Source organism: Primulina eburnea, chromosome 10 (assembly GCF_022965805.1).
Source record: "Primulina eburnea isolate SZY01 chromosome 10, ASM2296580v1, whole genome shotgun sequence".
NCBI lineage: Eukaryota > Viridiplantae > Streptophyta > Magnoliopsida > Lamiales > Gesneriaceae > Primulina > Primulina eburnea.
Window position 1 is genome coordinate 37,807,592 of NC_133110.1, and position 22,624 is coordinate 37,830,215.

Consider the following 22,624-nt stretch of genomic DNA (forward strand, 5'->3'; position numbering starts at 1 on the left):
GGCTTGGAAACTTCTGCAGTCATAGTCTCTTGATAAATGTGAATCCATTGTGCCAATTAAAACCAAGTGAGTCAATGTTAAAGAGGCTGAGTTGGCTTGACTACGAAGAGAAGAGGAGTTGGTTGGTTGGTTGTAACAGCTGGGATAACTGAATCAAGGAGTTATGATCCAGTATATATAGAAGCCTGAAACCATATGTCTGTGGAAAAAAAACATAGATATTCCTTCGTTCTTGAGCCAGCAATAAAAAGGAGTCTCAGTGATCGGTTCATTCAAAAAGGAAAGATAAGGAAGCACAAGGAAGAGTGAGTTCAAGGAAGAGTGTGTATTGTTGTGTATACAACTTGTGTGAATTCTGTACATGTGCTACGATTTCTTCTTGATTGTAACCTGTTAACGTTGATTAATAAGAGAGAAGCCCCTCCCGTGGATGTAGGTCGATTAATGACTGAACCACGTAAATCTTGACTTGTGGATTGATTCTTTGATTATCTTTATTGCTGGAATCTTATTGTGATCATATATTGTGTAAGCCATCTGTGGGTTCTAGTATAAGGAGCATTGATCAAGGCTGTGGAATTCCTGAAGTTGGTCGTGGACACAAACTGAAAGAGATCGACGGAAGCCCAACAAGTGGTATCAGAGCCAGGTCGAAGGCTGAAAGAATCTAGATGATGGGTACAAAGATTGAAGTGGACCGTTTCGATGGAAGGGGAGATTTCGGATTATGGCGGAGAAGGATGTACGCCATTCTCGTTCAACAGAAAGTTGCAAAAGCCTTGTTGGGTGAGAAGAAACTCCCAGACACTCTTGATCCGGAAAAGAGGGATGAGATACTCGAATTGGCTTTCAGTACACTCACCCTACATTTGGATGACAAAGTGCTTCGAGAAGTATCCACTGAGAAAACAGCCGCTGGAATTTGGAGCAAACTTGAATCTCTGTATATGACTAAATCCTTACAAGATAGAATCCATCTCAAAGGGAAATTTTTTGGTTACAAGATGACAGAGACAAAATCTATATGTGAAAATCTTGATGAGTTTAATAAACTTATCTTGGATTTGCAGAACATTGGAATAGATATAGAAGATGAAGACAAGGCGATCATCATCTTGAATGCGCTTCCGAAATCATATTCAGTGTTTGCAGACACCATGAAGTATGCAAGGGAGTCTCTGTCATTTGAAGGAATACAAAAGGCTCTGAAAGCTAAGGAATCACAGACACACAATGAAAAAGAATATAAGGAGGTTGGGGAAGGACTCTTCACTCGAGGCAGAAGTGAAAAGAAAGAGTCTCGATTCAAAAACCGAAGTAGATCCAGATCAAAAACCAAGCAATTCAAGTGTTTCCTCTGCCATAAGCCTGGACATATTAGAAGAAACTGTCCAGAGAGAAAGAAATATGGTGAAAGACCTCATGATCAAGGTGAGGTGGAAACAGCTCAAGAAGGATATGAGAGTGGAGATGTACTATGTACCACAATTTGCATAAATGACAGCTGTTGGATATTGGACAGCGGATGTTCATTTCACATGTCCCCCAACAAGGACTGGTTTGAGACATTGAATGAGTCAAATGGAGGACAAGTGATACTTGGAAACAATAAGACTTGCAAAGTCAATGGTACTGGAACCATCAGATTAAGATTGAGAGATGGCACAGAAAAACTTTTGAATGAAGTGCGCTATGTGCCTGAGCTCAAACGAAATCTAATCTCCCTAGGAACACTGGATCAAATGGGATATACATTTAAGGCAGCAAATGGAATATTAAGTGTGTCTAGAGGCTCCTTGATCTACATGAAAGGGACTAAACATAATGGACTATATGTACTTGATGGAAACACTGTTGTTGGATCAGCCACAACAGTGGAACATGACCAAGATAATCACATGTTATGGCACCTAAGACTTGGTCATGTAAGTGAGAAAGGCCTTATAGAACTTCACAAGCAAGGTCTGATAGGAAATAAACCACTCACCTCCTTAACCTTCTGTGAAGACTGCATCAAAGGAAAGGCAACAAGAGTCAAGTTTGCCAAAGGAATACACGCTTCAAAAGTTCCATTGCAATATGTTCACTCTGATCTGTGGGGACCCTCACGTGTTCCTTCGAATGGTGGAGCTAGATACTTTCTATCCATCATTGATGACTTTTCAAGAAGAGTGTGGGTCTATATCTTGAAACACAAAAATGAAGCCCTGGACAAGTTTAAAATCTGGCTGACCCTCACTGAAAATCAGACAGGGAAGACACTTAAGAAACTCAGAACTGATAACGGGCTGGAGTTTTGTTCAACTGAATTCTTTGAATTCTGCAGAGACAAAGGGATTAGTAGGCATCTTACGGTCCCTGGAACACCACAACAGAACGGCCTTGCTGAAAGGATGAATAGAACAATATTGGAAAGAGTGAGATGTCTTCTATCATATTCCGGTCTTCCCAAATCTTTCTGGGCTGAGGCAGTTGCTACAGCTTGCCACTTGATTAACAGATGTCCATCTGTACCATTAGGATTTAAAACCCCTATGGAAAAGTGGACAGGAACCCCTCCAAGTTTGCATGAGTTAAAGGTTTTTGGATGTGCTGCCTATGCACATATAAAGCAAGGAAAGTTAGAACCAAGGGCGATCAAATGTGTGTTCCTGGGATATCCTGATGGTGTAAAAGGATATAGACTATGGAGCATTGAGCCTGGAATGCAAAAGCTATTGTTGAGCAGAGACGTTACTTTTAAAGAGGACTCATACCCTTTCAAGAATAACCATCAGGAAGCAGTCTTACCAGGAACAAGAATCAGCAGTGAGGATGCCTCAATCAAGGTGGAGATCCCAGATAATCATTGGGACGGAGAGGATATGAATCATGAGCACACTGAAACCGATTCTTCCCAAACAACAAGCTTAGATGACTACCAGTTGGCCAGAGACAGACAACGAAGAATAATTAAGCCACCACAGAAGTATGGGCATGCAGACTTGGTGGCTTATGCTTTCTCAGTAGCATCACATATAAGTGATGAAGAACCTCAAAATCTGGAAGAGGCTATGAACTCAACTGAAAGAGACTTGTGGTATAATGCTATGAAGGATGAGGTTGACTCCTTAATGAAGAACCAGACTTGGGATATAGTTCCTAAGCCTCAAAAGCAGAGAGTGGTGGGTTCTAAGTGGGTCTTCAAAAGGAAAGAAGGCATACCTGGAGTTGAGAAGCCTAGGTACAAGGCCAGGCTAGTAGCAAAGGGATATTCTCAAGTTGAAGGTGTGGACTATCAAGAAATATTCTCACCAGTGGTGAAGCAAAGGTCTATAAGGGTTGTGCTTGCCATAGTGGCTAAAGAAGACCTTGAACTTGAACAATTGGATGTGAAGACGGCCTTCTTGCATGGAGACCTTGAAGAACTGATTTACATGGAGCAGCCACAGATGTTTGAAATCAAGTCAGAAATTCCTCAAGTATGTCGATTAAGGAAATCCTTGTATGGGCTTAAGCAAGCACCTAGGCAATGGTACAAGAAATTTGACGAGTTTATGCTGAGTCACGAGTTTGTAAGGAATAAACATGACTGGTGTGTGTATCATAAATTACTACCAGGCGGAAAAAGGATGCATCTCCTACTATATGTAGATGATATGTTAATTGCATGTCATGATTCAGCAGAAATTCAACGGTTGAAGATTGAACTCAATGAGAAATTTTAAATGAAGGATTTAGGGGCTGCCAAGAGGATATTGGGAATGGAAATTGTTAGACACAGAGCTAAGAAGGTATTGTTCCTCAGACAAAAGACATACTTGAGAAAGGTTCTTCAAAGGTTTGAAATGACAGATTGCAAAGCAGTACAAGGACCCTTGGCAAATCATTTCAAGCTATCATCTACCCAATCCCCTCAAATAGAACAGGACAAAGCTGCTATGCAAAAGGTTCCCTATGCTAGTGCTGTTGGTTGCTTGATGTACGCAATGGTCTGTACAAGGCCTGATCTTGCATATGCTGTAAGTCTAGTGTGTAGATTTATGGCTAACCCAGGAAAGGAGCATTGGCAAGCAATTAAGTGGATCTTTAGATACCTGAAGGGAACACAAGGAGTTGGATTAATGTTTAAATCTACTGATGAATGTGATGATGTAGTTACTGGTTATGTAGACTCCGATTATGCAGGCAGCATTGATACAAGAAGGTCTCTAACAGGATACATATTCACAGTGTATGGCACATCAATTAGCTGGAAGGCTATGTTGCAGCATGTAGTAGCTCTCTCAACAACAGAAGCCGAGTACATGGCAGTCACAGAGTCAGTCAAGGAAGCCCTATGGATGAAAGGTTTTCTGAGAGAACTAGGATATGATCAAAAGACTGTGATTATCCATTGTGATAGTCAAAGTGCAGTACACTTGTCCAAGCATCAAGTCTTTCATGAGAGATCAAAGCATATAGATGTGAGGTTGCATTTTGTAAGGGACGTGGTTGAGGCAGGAGCAGTGACAATAAGGAAAATCAGCACTGAAGATAATCCAGCCGACATGTGCACTAAAGTAATCTCTAGTGCTAAGTTCAAACACTGCTTAACGTTGATAAAAGTTAACAGTGACGCAATGCCTTAGAAGAAGGCAACTGGAGGGGCTGACATGAAGAAGTTGGTTTAAATTGACAAGGTGGAGAATTGTGAATCCATTGTGCCAATTAAAACCAAGTGAGTCAATGTTAAAGAGGCTGAGTTGGCTTGACTACGAAGAGAAGAGGAGTTGGTTGGTTGGTTGTAACAGCTGGGATAACTGAATCAAGGAGTTATGATCCAGTATATATAGAAGCCTGAAACCATATGTCTGTGGAAAAAAAACATAGATATTCCTTCGTTCTTGAGCCAGCAATAAAAAGGAGTCTCAGTGATCGGTTCATTCAAAAAGGAAAGATAAGGAAGCACAAGGAAGAGTGAGTTCAAGGAAGAGTGTGTATTGTTGTGTATACAACTTGTGTGAATTCTGTACATGTGCTACGATTTCTTCTTGATTGTAACCTGTTAACGTTGATTAATAAGAGAGAAGCCCCTCCCGTGGATGTAGGTCGATTAATGACTGAACCACGTAAATCTTGACTTGTGGATTGATTCTTTGATTATCTTTATTGCTGGAATCTTATTGTGATCATATATTGTGTAAGCCATCTGTGGGTTCTAGTATAAGGAGCATTGATCAAGGCTGTGGAATTCCTGAAGTTGGTCGTGGACACAAACTGAAAGAGATCGACGGAAGCCCAACAATAAAGCATACGAGGATCCAAGTTTGGGCATTGGAATTCCGGATGATTTCATGCCTCCAGAGCACTGACGGATTCAATATCTCCTTCATCATCTTTGAGTTTAGGAGCATCCTCAGATAGAAATATGGACAGGTTGAGTGTCGTCAAGTAAAATAGCATTTTTTGCTGCCACCTTTTGAAGTCCACTCCAATGAACTTCTTTGGTTTTTCTCCGTGGCTAGCAGGCACAACAATTGCAGCAGTATGTGGGGCAACATAAGAAACGACTTGAGGCATCACATGAGCATTGACATGAGGGATAATATGACCAGTTTCTCTTTGCACGTTCGTTTCAGAAGCAATATCTTCAAGAAACCATGTAATGCGAGAATAACAAAATATGTTTTAATATTGTTAGCCTAATTGCTAATAACAAAATTTAGAAGCAGTGAACAAAAGCAATATCGTAAAGATACAGATAAATCACTAATAAAAAAATGGACATACTATTGAAAGTATGAATATCGTATATAAAATAACAAAAAAAAACAATAAATCAAACCGAGATATGTGCGCAGGATCGATCCTAACAATATTTGGGCCTGAATCTAACTTTTAAAAAGAGACATCTGAATCATAATGTGTGTTCATATTTTTTTAGTTCCATAGCAATTTTTCAAATTAAATCAATATGTTAAAGACAATATAAAAAACTAAATGAATAAAAATATCAAACATGTCCAAAATGATCACTAAAAAACAACCCGCCTAACAGTTTTAGAGCTAAAAATACTAATCAAGTCTGTATAATCAAGTTGTTCAATAATTTCTTTCTCAATCGATAAATAGCCAATCCATTCAATATTTCTTGTGACATGGTTAATCGGAGAAATTTTTTGATGAGCTTTAACTTTGAGAAACTTCGCTTTGCACTTGCTACTGTGACCGAGACAGTCAACAACATTTTATAAGCAACATAAGTATTTGGGAAACACCCATCCATTTTCTTCAAGTAATTCACTATATCAATGGCCGATTTTGCTTCTCTTGGTAATGAGCACCTCAAGAATGTCAACTCCGAAAATATATCATCCTCATTAATATCAGAATAAACCTTATGAGTCAAAGAATTTTCAAGATTCTTGCAAGACCTCAACAAGGTTTCATCGTCTGCACGTTGTAACCTCTCTAGATTGAACAAAAAACCAAATGTTTCTTCATATTTTTGAAACTGTTCAAATCGAGCTTTTATAGAAGAACGAGCTTGATCGATTATAAAGAGAAAGTAGTAATTCGAAAAGATTCTGCAGCTGACTGTATCACTTCTTCACTGTTACTTTCACCAAGTTATTTCTTTCTTCGAATAACACGTTTCTCTTGAAATACAGCTTCAATGCCCATCTCACATGCCATTTCTTTAGCTTCAACCATGGCCTTATCGTAACCATCTTCTCTAAATTCTTCAAGAAATAAAACAATTCCTTGTAAAAGTGTTTGGATGCAACCAAAGTCCCACATTAGAAGATTTAGAGAAAGATCATGGGTTAATAAAGATGGAATGATATCTCCATTGGTATGAGGCCTTTTGGGTGGTTCCAAAAGCAAAACCATGAGGGTTAAAACCCAAAGTGGACAATATCATATCAGTGTGGAGATATCCGGATTCCATTGGTCCTACAAGTGGTATCAGAGCCAGGTTTAGATCGAGCCGCGTGGATAGAATCCTCGATACCTAAAATGAAGGAGGTGAGGGCTCCCGGTAAAAATCTTTGATTAAACTCTCGAGATGGTTGATGCTCCCGGTATTCATATAAGGCGTGCGCTCCAACGGAATGAAGTGGAGTAACCTCGATTGGAGGACGAATAAGGCTTGAGGGGAGACTCGGACCATGAGAATAATGATGAAACTTCGTTTGAGGGGAGGATTGTTGGGATGCAACCAAAGTCCCACATTGGAAGATTTAGAGAAAGATCATGTGTTAATAAAGATTGAATGATATCTCCATTGGTATGAGGCCTTTTGGGTGGTTCCAAAAGCAAAACCATGAGGGTTAAAACCCAAAATGGACAATATCATACCAGTGTGGAGATATCCGGATTCCATTGGTCCTACAAAAAGTTTGATAGCAACATCAATAATCATATTTTCAGATTGAAGAAATTTGCTCACAGTGTTGATAGCATGCAACAACTTGTACCAAATTACCATACCAAGCAAGAATTCAAAATTCTCAAGTTCATATAACGCTAGAGACTCAGCTTCACTCTTTGTTTTGGGATCTTCACTATCATTTGCCAAGTCATACAAAGCATCTCTTATTTGTGCAATTTGCTCCTTTATAGGTTTAACACTCTCAAAATGACTTTCCCATCGTGTTTGTGACAATGGCTTAATTGTCAAACCCTTCACGTGATATTTGAAAATCTTCCACCGCTTGGTAGAAGAGGAGAACAATGTATAGATCCTTTATAATACTCCAAAAAATGACATAGCCTTCGGACAACAATTCTCCATATCACACAAAGCTAAATTTAGACAATGACAACTACAAGGAGTATAAAAAGCTCTGGGATTCATTTCAAGTAACCTTTTTTGTATACCTTTATGCCCACCTTTCATACTAGATCCATTATCATATCCTTGACCTCTAATACCATCAATATTAAGCTCAAGATTGACTAAAGCATTTTTAAGATGCATAAAAAGCCCAAGTCCCGAAATATCATCAACATCTAAAAATTGCACCTAATATTCTTCTATTTTTGTGAAACTTTTTGAATCATTTAAACATTGTATGACAATGGACATTTGCTCTTTGTGACTGATATCAGGAGTACAATCTAATATGATTGAAAAATATTTTGCTTGTCTTACCTTTGCAAGTATTGTTTTTCTTACCTCGCTTGCCAACATCTGTATCAACTCATTTTGAATTCTGCAACCAAGATATGTAGTATAAGTCTCATGGTTTATAATCCGTCGGAAGTGCTCTTTCATTACTGGATCAAACTCTGCAATCATTTCAATCATTTGTAGAAACAAACCATTGTTTTCAACATAAAGTTTTTCACAACTTCCTCGAAATGCTAAGTTATTTTTCGTCAATCGTTGAACAACTGCGATTATCCTCTGTAACGCTTGTTTCCAATGCTCTCTTTCTTTATTAATTTGTACTTGTACTCCTGCATCAATCACTTTATTTGTCTTCAATCTTTTTTCCAATTCAAGCCAATTCGTCATACACTCCATACGCTCCTTACTCGCTTCATGATTTGCAAGACATCGACTCAAATTATGCCAATCATTGTATCCTTCATTAGCTAACTGACCATATCCAGTCTTGGTTACTTGCTTTTTAAATAACTTACAGCAAAAACAAAAAATCTAGTTAAAAGAAACTGAATATAATAGTCATCTTCTATAACTTTCCTTCTCGTTTGGCAAAATTCTCTTATAATGTGACACATTGAAATGCATGTTAGCGCCTATCTTTAGGAAACACATTTATAACATCTCTATTCGGACCTCTTTCTACTAAAAAGTTTCTAACTTTTTGATCAATGTTGTCCCATTTTGCCGGATCATCAGACCAAGTTTCCTGATTCAAGTTCTCATATTGAACAAACTCTTCATCTTTCTCATGATCATTGAATACATCCACATCGACATCCGTATTCTCATCCAATTCATTATCTTGTTCTCTGCTAATTGAATTATCAACCGTGTTTTCAACCTCTGCAACTATGTTTTTGTTTGAAACAAAATATTTGTTGATATCTCTAGCTTGATTTTGAATCAATTCTTCAATCTGTAGCTTTTTTTTTTTCTTTTTTGAGACTCAGACATGTACGTAGGAGGCATGACTAACCTAAGAATTCAAAAAATAATTCAATGAACAATTTAATAAATAAATTACAAAAAATTCAGATACAATCCATTGTTTAGGCAGATACAACCGAAGATTTTGTAGGAAACTATATATATATATATATATATATATATATATTGTTCAACATTAATCAAAGATTAAAGTCACTACTAAAAAATCAAAAAAATTCTTCAATGATGCTATCTAGTATTATATATAATAAATTGCCCAAGAAGGCCGTGTAACAAACCTAAATCAGAGAAACCCCATCCAAGAAGGTCGATTGCCCAAGCCTCTAACCCAGCATCCTCCAGCAAAGGATATGCACTTCTCCATTCTAAACAAGAGCTGAATAAACTAGGGGAATCATATTCCGGCAACAAGAAAACACAAGATTATACTTATATAGGAACAAAATAAAAAGTCTGTGATTGGCTTTCATTGATGCAAACCTATCAAAGCAACGGAGAAGAACCACCAGACTGGCAGCGCTTCGCATCGTTGGGCTATGTAGTATTTATATAATAATTTTTTTAAAAAAATTTTGGGCCCCAAAAAAAATATGTGTCTCAGTCATTGGACTCTTTTGACTCTGAATAAGCACGGCCCTGCCTGTACGAAGTATAGATTTCTTAAAACAAATTTGTTCTTTCCGACGGTATTTCGAGGATCTGGATGGACAACTGTTTCCCAAGATACAACAGCGAAACTTTGCATCAACTTAGCACGAAGTAACTACACCGATTAACAGAAAACATACTTTCACTTTATCACCAAAATGTAACAGAGGCAAAATGAAAAGCTAACGATATGAAATGCAAAAGAATGCTTGAAAGAGATATTGAGTATTTGTAAAACTCAAAAGAATGAGGAAATGAATACACTACTTATAATATCCAAAATCCACACCAAAACTCAATTAATCTTCTAATTAATTCAGGAAAATGAAAAGTCAAAATTCTTCAATTAACTCAAGAATGTATAAAGTCAAAAGACATTTTTACAATCATGACCATAACTAACTCAAGAATGTAGAGAGTCAAAATACACTATCACATTCACAAGACATAATTGTTATTTAAACTTTAAATTTACTTGAAATTTTCAGCAAGAAATCATTTAATGATGACTCCTGTGGTTAAAAGGTGCCCCGAGCACGATCAAAATCAGTGGAAGGATGAAAATTTCGAGCCTCTTGGAAGCCCTAACCACAGCCTTACCTTTTTTTTTCTCCTGCTTTACATTTCACGTGAGTTTGGAGGAAGAATTGAGGGTTTTCTCAATACTCCATCGCATTTAAAACATCAAAATTTTTAATTTAAAAGTTATTCACAAATAAATTATTTTAAATAATAAAATAAATATCATGCGGTGTAAGTTGATATTTAAATTTTCGGGACGTTATAATTTTATCATAAAACCATGTATGTATCTTTAATTATGAAAACATTGATGGAATTTCTGATTGTTGAGAAAAATATGTCGATAATTATAGCAGAAATGTGTATATCTACTGGCTGTCCTAAATGTAGCCTAGGTTTAAATAACCAACCATAACTTTAATTAAATTTTTAACTAGGGAGCCGAAATATGGACCTAAGAAAATAAAACAAATAATATAAATTTTTTTGACCGTTACGTAGGCTATTAACTAAATTAATTCAGCTAAACTAGTTAAGTCAAATATTAATTCCGCAGAATTTACTCACTTGTAAGAATATATTATAATTAAATAACTCCTTATAGTTAATATTTGCCTGCTGTTGAATTCTAATAGTTATCTAATATATACATTCACATAATAAATGTATGACTGGTGTGAAGAAATAAAATGGTTTTGGTTTCTCATTTTAAAAAATTAAATTAATATTCATGATAAAATTCACCAAATTAAATTAATATTGTCAAATTTCAATCTTAGTCTCGTATCTTTCATTTTATGACAAATTTAATTTTTTTTTGTCAAGAGTAGTGATGTGAGTTCAACGTAATGTTGACACCACATTAGTGCCACATCACTACCACGTCTAAAAGAATGACTAGAATTCCCAAAAATTTTTGATTACATAAATGAGCAATTAAAAAAAAAAAGTAAATATATAAGACTAAAAATACAATTTTCTCTTATTCTTTTAAGCTCACCAAACTCTCTATTTTAAATGAACTAAACTCAACAATTTAAACTTTATTTTATAGTATTATATATATTATAAAAGAGTGGGTCTCATGTGAGACCGTCTCACGGATCATAATCTATGAGACGGGTCAACCCTACCCATATATACAATAAAAAAGTAATACTCTTAGCATAAAAAGTAATACTTTTTCATGGGTGACCCAAATAAGAGATCCGTCTCACAAATACGACCCATGATACCATCTCACACAAATTTTTGTCATTAAAATGATAATGGAAAAGATAATGTGTATTCCTTTTGACTATTTTCAACATCAAAAACAGGGAAAAGTTGACATTATGCTGCAAAGAAATCAAGAAAAAGAAAGATCGCAAGCATCTAACTTTACTTCGAAATGAAGACAAAAGATCATGACAATCATAAAGAGAAAATGATGAAAATTAAGAATGCCAAAATATAAATATCAAATCAAAATGTTGAATTATATTTACACCCCTTTCATTTTTTCAACAACCTGACTTGATTTGCTGATGATCTTCAGATTGATGTCACATAAGCCAAAGATCATATTTGATTTATAAACTCTGAAAACTAACTAGAAACTAAAGTCCAAACAAAATACAAGAAAATGATGCTAAAAACATAGTGAAATGAAATAAGATATTAAAATTTTCTCCTCTTTGTATATATAATCAGACCGTCAATCCGTTCTTCTAAAAGATCCTAGATGGAACAGCGAAACGAGCTGAAAACGAACGAGAGAGATCATCGGGATCGGCCCAGATCGACCCCTCGTCGAAATTCTGCGAATAAGAGTGAGGATCATACGTGAGTCTCATTGAGTTTGAACATTGGAACATTCTGTCCTTCTCTTTCTTGATCTTCTTCCACAACTGCATCCAAATCGGAGCAGTTTTTGATCTTGTTACCGGCAAATTATACGACACGAATCGGTCGTAATTCCGAATGGAGCGGCTTCTTGGCCAGCATATATGTTCGCCATTGGTGGCGGAGAAATCCCATGTTTCTTGATCCATTGAAGAGAAACACTGTGGTGTGTTTTTTGTGTGTTTTTAGGTAGAGACTGGAGATAAAACTTGGATCCGCCTATTTATAATTGGATCATGATAGGGTTTTTCTCTTCCATATTGATCTTTTGATTAGTCATATTTCTTGGTTTATGTTCACAACATGGTCCACATAAAAATGAATCGAGCCCAAAATTTAAAATTGTATCTAATTAATTTTGTAATATTTAGATGGGATAATAACATATTTTTGTCTCGTATATTACACATTTTTCATATTTTTGATCGCGTTATCAATCAATTAATGATTTCTTATTACATTAACTTGTATTTTATATCAATTTTACTTATTTTCACCTGAATTCTGACATGATGGCCGATAATGCTGACATGAAACTAGCAAAAACTGACGGCGCCGGATATTTCTGAGGTATCTAATATTATGTCAGTATTACGATGAAAATGATTTGAATTGAAAAGATAGAAGTTTGTGGACTAAAATATTAAATCAACTGATAACTTGACAATATTTTTTCTTAAAAAAATAAGTAATTCTAGAACCAAAATTGTCAATCACCCTATTTATATAAAAGGGTGAATTATATAGTTTTAAACATATTAATATTGAATATAAAATAAAGGCTACTTTGATATATTCCTTGCATTGAATTTTTTATATCGATGGAATTAATGAATGGCATGTGACATTTTGGTTTGGAAAATTTCGTCATGTGCGTTTAGTCAAATATTGTTTCAAAAAGTATAAAGTAGCCTGTGGATTATCAAATCTTGATATGTCGATCTGAATCTTGTAGGAGTTTAAATGATCACATAACTTTTATACAAAAATTATTATAAAACACCATGAGTTTTTGTAAGTGACCAAAAGAATCTATATATATATATATATATAAACACACACACACACTAGTAGAAGAAATATAATCCTTCTAATTGTACTATGTTAGATCAGCTTGAAAGATCCCTAAATGTCAAAAAAATCTAGATGCATGTGACAAGATCCGAAAGAAAATGGTGCACTTTCACTTACTTTTATGAGTAAATTATATATTTTTTGGTTAAAGAATCAAACAGGCACATCCGACGAGTAAACTAAAAAAATGTCCCTAAACTTTATTAATCTTTTTCTTTTTTTTTTGGTCTACGTTGGATTTGGTGGCCATCCCACTATTCTTCTTATCCATCTTTTCCCAATTCCGTTGCAGAAACTAGAGAAGGAAAAAAGAAAAAGACACAACACCAACTTGGCAGAAAGTGTGGTTTTACAACAAAATTGATTCTCAATGCAATCGCATCGATGAAATCTAAATCCTTTGGTGTTCTTGATTAGTTCGACGTGAACAATGTCGAACAAGTGCACACTTTCCTTGTGAACATGCACTAATTTCCAAAGTGGAAGTGATGATATTCTGTTCAATGACTCTTACTACGTTTGTCACATCTGTCTCCAGAGAGTCAAAAGAATGGTTCGACTCGGGCATATTTTTTTCGAATTCCATAATTTTTTTTTAAAAAAAAAACTTATTATATAGTAGTATAAATTGACATAATGTAACTTTATTATTCTTGGATCATTTTTTCCTTCCTATCACCAAAAAGTTATTTCCTATGTGGCAAGTATAAACGTTTTTATAATTCCTGGGTCTCTCCATAAATTTATTATTTCTAAGTCGTTTGATATTTTTTTCTCAATATAAATTTATTTTTCCCGAGTCTTATATAAACAAAAAAAAAAAAATTTTATCCATAAATTTATTACATAATAGCGTCAGGGAACCAATATAAAAAATTATTATCTGATTCATGGGAGTTTTGTAATAAATTGATTATAAATAATATATGAATATTTCTCAACTGCGCACGTTGCTTGTAAGTTCTGATCGGTTATCCTTGGTCTTCTGTTATAGTAATAAGAAAAAAAAACAAAGTTTTTCAAAGTCGAAGTTTATCAAAACTTTTATATCCAAGTCATCATGCCACAAGAAAAATTAAATGAATTGGTTATGCTATCAATTGAAAAAAAAAATATATAAAATATGATTAGCATTTTTAGCTGTGGGGACCTGGACGCTAATCATCATCTTAATCATTTTTGGGATTTAATTATCAATTAAGATAAACATGGTCTAAAAATTTTTCTTTTTTTTTTAAAATTTAAGTGCGGAACGTAATGAAATGTAACTAATATACAGCTCTGTATAAAAGTTCAATAATGTACAATAATTATTCAAACTTGTCTAAGGTTCAACTACTAATTTTCAAGTATTAAATCAAGTCTACATCCAAGTCCGGAATCACCACTCTATTCTCGATCTCTCATCATCTTCTTGACCCCGATCTTGTCCCACCTGTTGTCATGCACACATACAAAACAAGACAACAGCCGGATAACTCCGGTGAGAATAAATCCCAGTATAAATAATGTGTACATGCAGTTAACTTAATTAACATAAAAGCATGAATTATATCTTATCACATGCAGCATAATCAACAACATGTGTCAATACCAATCTGTAAATAAAACATAAATCGTAATCTACGAAACATAAATTAATACTGATCTGTAAATCAAATTCTAGTCTCAATATCTAAGACTCGACTCATTTCTCATTCTAATCTAGGGATCCCGATCTAATTTAGACTTCGGCATGCTGTATCGAATGTCTACAATAGAAGTCGTTCTACATCTAAGCTCATCGATACACCGTAAGTCTAGGGTCTGAGCAGTTCTAACAAAGACTTAGACTTGTGCATGCTATATCGAGTGTCTACAATAGAAGTCGATCTACATCTAAGCTCATCGATATACCACAAGTCTATGGTCTTAGCAGTTCTGTCCAAGACTTGGCGGTTCTGCCCTAGCTAGGCTGATCTGTCCTAACCCAAACTCTTGCTCTGCTATAATTCAATAAATTAAACATATCAATCTGATAATTGCAAATATCAATGCAATAAAATAAAGTATGTGATTTTGAGAAACTCAAGTCAAAACTAACTCGAGTTGTGCAATCCCGAATCAACATTTATTTATACCTTTGTCTTCCCGGTTTGATGAAGACGAAGTCTTGTATTCTGATCTGTCCATACCCAATCTGGCAATGACAATCGTATAATTACAATATCAGTATATAACTCAATTCAAAACCTGTTCTTATCAATACTCAAATCAGTATATAGTCTGATCCGTATCTGAACAAGGTACAATCTAATTCATATCAACGATATCACGATACAATCGAAATCATTACTGAATCTGATCAATCTAAATCGAATGATGTTTCGACGGCATAACAATACAGTCTCGGTAACCCCGTCAATCTCAACATCACAGATATAATACCAGAATTCATAATCAGTATCATTACAATTCATAAACTGAATAATAACACAATTCTGATATCAAATCTCAACTAAATCAATTCTGAAATTCATAACAATTTTATAAACAGTCTGTTCTTTAATCTGACTTCAATTGTACAATGTCTACTGTAGAAGAAACATCATATCTGATTCGTATTCAATTCTGACAATATCATAAATTCAAATCTTGTCTAAACGTAACAAAACTTACGTCCAGTTGTAGTTGTCGTCGCTAGGAACTCAGTACTGTAGTCGGATTCAAATTCTGACGGACAGATTTTGAACGATTGTAACTTGAAGTACAAAATCAATTTCTTCTTCAGAAACCCTCGATTCTCTTTTCTGAGGGATAACTTGCATGTTTATATATATATATATATATATATATATATATATATATATATATATATATATATATATATATATGTATGTATATATACGTTACATGCATGAAGGCAAGTGGTTCATTCTTCATTTTACACGTCTCGCGCATATGCGCGAGACCTACTGGTCCTTAGAATCTTACCAACTCGCGTATATGCGCGCTTCAGCTAGTGCATATGCGCCACAGTCTCTGGACGGGTCGCGTATATGCGCGACTTATCTGGCGCATGTGCGCTGATGCTTCTGGAATTGTCGCGCAAATGCGCCGATACATGTCGCGCATGTGCGCCAATCCTATTCTTCACACATAATGTGATTTCTTCTCCGGCTCCCCGATCTGATCCGTTCCATTTATAATCATAGTAATTATCAACAATAGATTATAATAATCATCGCCAAATCTTTTCAGATTAATCGGATAATTTCTCGGGCCTTACATTTCTCCCCCTCTTAGATCTGAGTTCGTCCTCGAACTCGCAAGTAATCAATTCAGATACATCAGAAGAAATGTATACAGAGTTTAAATCAGAACTCATCTCAATGAATTTATTCTGAAATCTCAATCTTCTATGAGATGCTATTTCTAAAAATAGCTCTGATAAAGTCAATCTCGCAATACTGGTTATACAACATCCGTATATACCAAACCATAGCTCATAGCAAATCACTACCATCAGCTGCTATCAAATCTGTTTATCCCCTGTCAAGGATATATTAAATCTTCAGTCTCGAATACCAATCGTCACCATCCGACGTTGGCATATTAATTTTGTCTGATCTGAGCTATCTTTATTCTTTTCTGAATTAGCTACTTTTCCTTTGTCATATCTTTGACCGTATCAGATCCTATCTCAGGTATCTCCGAGATATTATTCTTGTACCAAAAGAAATCTGCAGTACTCACTGTACAATGTCTCATCTGTAGCTATCTCAATACTCGTTTGATAGCTATCAATATACAATAATTCATATAGTGACAATATGCCCTATTAACTAGTGCTAGCATCCAGCACTACAGTTCCACAAATATCTTTCAATATCTGGATAGTACGCTCTGGCTATCTGTCAGTCGGTGGATAATATATGAAAAAGCTTATGGTATATGCTGCCATAAGTACAAAATCAAGCGAAATCACAATCTGATATAATCTACTGTGGCATTCTCGTTACTCTGACCACTTCTATGACATCGATCTGTGTCATTTGGTCATGTTTGTACGTCATCTTGTACAACTAATAGATATAGATTGAACAATCTGTCAATCATAATCATATAATATTATAATCTGGAAAGTATTACGCTGATCTCATTACGAAATTAATCGAAATATACTCCCCCTGTCTAATCAGAATATACAAAGTCGGTAATAAATCTTCTGATTTCTATCTTTCTGTCTTCATTTATTGACAATTCAGACATTTCAGTACAATTTCTGCCAACATTTCCGTAAAATTCCATCATAACTGATTTAATCTGTCTATATCAAAACTGTCTGTTCGAATATCATACACTTTCTGTTACCTGAACGAATACTACGTCCATTTTTTTGTGCGCTTCTGACCATATCTGTCACTTCAGATTCGAACTATTTGGTACAAAAAAATCAGTTAATAATATAAATTAAAGAAAAATACCTACCTGGTATTCGGTTCTGACTATCGATATCAAATTCTGTTGTGCAAATCTGAAACATTTGACCTCACAAGATAATCATTTTCATACAATAAAGGTCCCATACCTGCTACTCTGCTCGATACTCTGCTCTGATTATCGAAATCGAGTTCTGAACATTCTGATCAAATTTCTGGACTGCTGTAATTCTCGAATTCAACTCTGATTCGGATTGAACTGTATATAATCTCAACGGTTCACAATGATCTGTATCCAATACGACTGTATAAATATAACAATACTCAGGCAGACACAAAACAACAATCATATACGATAATCTGTCAATTCAGACCAAAAATAAATTTCCGACATTTCTGACGTTTCTGAAATTTTCTGATATTTCTGATCTTTCTGACATCAATATCATTCTCAGTCACTGATCATAATCTCAACTGTGTCAAAATCAATCAGTATACTAACTTCAGATATCGCATATTCTGAATACAATCTGTTTCAATCAGGATTCATATCTGAATAATTTATGTATACAATAATCACAGTTCCCAGAATATTCAATACAATCTTCAGATATTCGATTCAATCAATCAGATGTTGCGAATATATCAAATATCATAGATACAGCGAGCATGAAATCATCAGAATATCTTTGAAAATACTAAAACATGCCAAAGAGAAACACTAAATCATATGTAACTCCTGGTCGGTACTCTTCTACTGGTCTTTCAATTCATTTTGTATCATTCTGTACATTCAATGTTATTCTGTGCTGAATTATAAAGCACAATCAGTACCTGATCTCAATTCAATTCTGGAATCTATCTTTCTGATATAAAGCAAATCTGAAATCTTATCTAGGCAAACATCAGTCAACTCGTACATCATTGGCAAATCTACCAAATGCTAGGCTCGATTTCAGTACATCTACTGAATACATTAGGATACCATCTGCTCCTTTCTGTATTAATCGAGTCATAGACAATACAGATATCAAAGGAATTCTAAATCTAGAATCCTTACCGTGAAATCTCTACTCATCATCCATATCTGGCCTGAATCTTATATTCTCCTAAAAAGAATCTATAATAGTTCTGTACTTGTTTAGCATATTAATATCAATAATGCAGTCAAATCAGAAAACACAAGTACATCATAATCTAACTTGACCTCATTCTCATCTTACTGTAGTATACAACATTTTACAAAAATCTCTGATATCAATCTTTCTTTCCCCAAAAGGTACAAGGATTAATACTACAGCAATACAGACCCAATAGGTATCATATATATATACATATATATATATATATATAATATATATATATATATATATATATATATATATATCAATGCAACTCAGTCAAAGATAATCATAAGAAATGCATTAGTATATATCAATACATATGCAATATAATCATAAAAGAACAGTACCTGTCACTATATCATCAAGTGCCTCTTGGGTCTGTTCCTCGGTCACTGCCACCAGATGATTCTGCTCCATGAAATCTTCGGGACCCTTTCTGTGGACAAACTCTAGCAAAGTGTCCCGGCTGTCGGCAGATACGACAACTACCAGTAACTCCCTGACATTGTTCCGTGGAATGTCTTCCTCCGCAAGTTCTGCAATACACTCCAGTATAACTCGAGCTAGAACCACTGGAGCTAGATGAACCACTCAGTCCGCTTCCTAACTTTTTAAACTGTTTCTTTCGAGCTTTCAGCAAATCTTGCTTTCCACTCGTGCTGCCGTGATCAAATCGGAGAGAGGATTGATGTGTCTGGGGTTGTATCGCACACACCCTTTTCAGTTGTCTAATCAGACTCGCCTCCGCTCTCTTCGCTCTACTCAAGGCATCAGCAAAATGGTGAGGTCGCTGCATATTCATCAATAAACTATCTCCGAGTTCAATCCTCGGATGAACTGATCCGCTACAGCTTCATCATTCCCCGTTATATGAGGAGCAAAACGCAGTAGAGTAGAGAATTTAGCAACATATCCTTCAATATTCAGTTGACCTTGTCTCAAATTCTCAAACTCTGCTTTCTTGTCCTCCCGGTACTAAAATGAGAAAAATCTCCGATAAAATTCAGTTCTGAATATTTCCCACGAAATCACTCTACCTCTCTGTTCTAACATTCTTTTACTTGTAATCCACCAACTCCTAGCGGCTTCTCGCAACTAGTTAGGCATCATTTTAACTCTCTGTTCATCTGTACAATCAAGTAAATCGAACAGTATTTCTATGTCATCAAACCAGTTCTCACAATCTTCAGAGTCTCAATACCACTCAAAATCGGCGGCTGAAATAACTGAAACTCTTTCAACTTTATTTCCATCTGAGTTTCTGATACATCTATCTGTTCAGTCGAAGTACTACCCCTTTCTGGAATTCTCCGTGGAGGTATATCTGCTTATCAAAACATTAGTACCCAAATACTACAAATCTGTTCAAATATTTCTCTGATCATCTTACTGCTGATCAAGAATCAAATCTGATTCATACTCAATAATACATATTACCAATTCAAATTAAATAATTAGATAACATGTATTTCAAAGCAGTAAAGCATAATGTCATGCTAGCACACACAATGTAAGTCAACATTAAAATAAATCTCATGCTAGTAATCACATGTAAGGAAAGAAAATTCAATCTACCCTGCTCATTCTCTTCTATCTCAGTCTAAAGGATCTATGGCTCTGATACCACCTGTTGTGGGGACCCGGACGCTAATCATCATCATAATCATCTTTGGGATTTAATTATCAATTAAGATAAACATGGTCTAAAAATTTTTCTTTTTTTTTTAAAAAATGTAAGTGCGGAACGTAATGGAATGTAACTAATATACATCTATGTATAAAAGTTCAATAATGTACAATAATTATTCAAACTTGTCTAAGGTTCAACTACTAATTTTCAAGTATTAAATCAAGTCTACATCCAAGTCCGGAATCACCACTCTATTCTCGATCTCTCATCATCCTCTTGACCCCGATCTTGTCCCACATGTTGTCATGCACACATACAAAACAAGACAACAGCCGGATAACTCCGGTGAGAATAAATCCCAGTATAAATAATGTGTACATGCAGTTAACTTAATTAACATAAAAACATGAATTATATCTTATCACATGCAGCATAATCAACAACATGTGTCAATACCAATCTGTAAATAAAACATGAATCGTAATCTACGAAACATAAATTAATACGGATCTGTAAATCAAATTCTAGTCTCAATATCTAAAACTCGACTCATTTCTCATTCTAATCTAGGGATCCCGATCTAATTTAGACTTCGGCATGCTGTATCGAATGTCTACAATAGAAGTCGTTCTACATCTAAGCTCATCGATACACCATAAGTCTAGGGTCTGAGCAGTTCTGACAAAGACTTAGACTTGGGCATGCTATATCGAGTGTCTACAATAGAAGACGATCTACATCTAAGCTCATCGATATACCACAAGTCTAGGGTCTTAGCAGTTCTGTCCAAGACTTGGCGGTTCTGCCCTAGCTAGGCTGATCTGTCCTAACCCAAACTCTTGCTCTGCTATAATTCAATAAATTAAACTTATCAATCTGATAATTGCAAATATCAATGCAATAAAATAAAGTATGTGATTTTGAGAAACTCAAGTCAAAACTAACTCGAGTTGTGCAATCCCGAATCAACATTTATTTATACCTTTGTCTTCCCGGTCTGATGAAGACGAAGTCTTGTATTCAGATATGTCCATATCCAATCTGGCAATGACAATCGTATAGTTACAATATCAGTATATAACTCAATTCAAAACATGTTCTGATCAATACTCAAATCAGTATATAGTCTGATCCGTATCTGAAGAAGGTACAATCTAATTCATATCAACGATATCATGATACAATCGAAATCATTACTGAATCTGATCAATCTAAATCGAATGATGTTTCGACGGCATAACAATACAGTCTCGGTAACCCCGTCAATCTCAACATCACAGATATAATACCAGAATTCATAATCAGTATCATTACAATTCATAATCTGAATAATAACACAATTCTGATATCAAATCTCAACTAAATCAATTCTGAAATTCATAACAATTTCATAAACAGTCTGTTCTTTAATCTGACTTCAATTGTACAATGTCTACTGTAGCAGAAACATCATATCTGATTCGTATTCAATTCTGACAATATCATAAATTCAAATCTTGTCTAAACGTAACAAAACTTTCGTCCAGTTGTAGTTGTCGTCGCTAGAAACTCAGTACTGTAGTCGGATTCAAATTCTGACAGACGGATTTTGAACGATTGTAACTTGAAGTACAAAATCAATTTCTTCTTCAGAGACCCTCGATTCTCTTTTCTGAGGGATAACTTGCATGTTTATATATACATATATACACGTTACATGCATGAAGGCAAGTGGTTCATTCTTCATTTTACGTCTCACGCATATGCGCGACATCACCCGCGCATATGCGCGAGACCTACTGGTCTCGAAATCTTACCAACTCGCGCATATGCGCGCTTCAGCTAGCGCATATGCGCCACAGTCTCTGGACGGGTCGCGCATATGCGCGACTTATCTCGTGCATGTGCGCCGATGCTTCTGGAATTGTCGCGCATATGCGCCGATACATGTCGCGCATGTGCGCCAATCCTATTCTTCACACATAATGTGATTTCTTCTCCGGCTCTCCCGATCTGATCCGTTTCATTTATAATCATATTAATTATCAACAATAGATTATAATAATCATCGCCAAATCTTTTCAGATTAATCGGATAATTTCTCGGGCCTTACATTAGCTCTAAGACGGGTTGTTTTTAGTGATCATTTTATACATGTTTGACCTCATTACTCAATTATGATGTATATTCGCATATAAAAATGGTTAAGATATATATAGTCCTATGTACATGACCTGCACAGATTTAAATATATCTT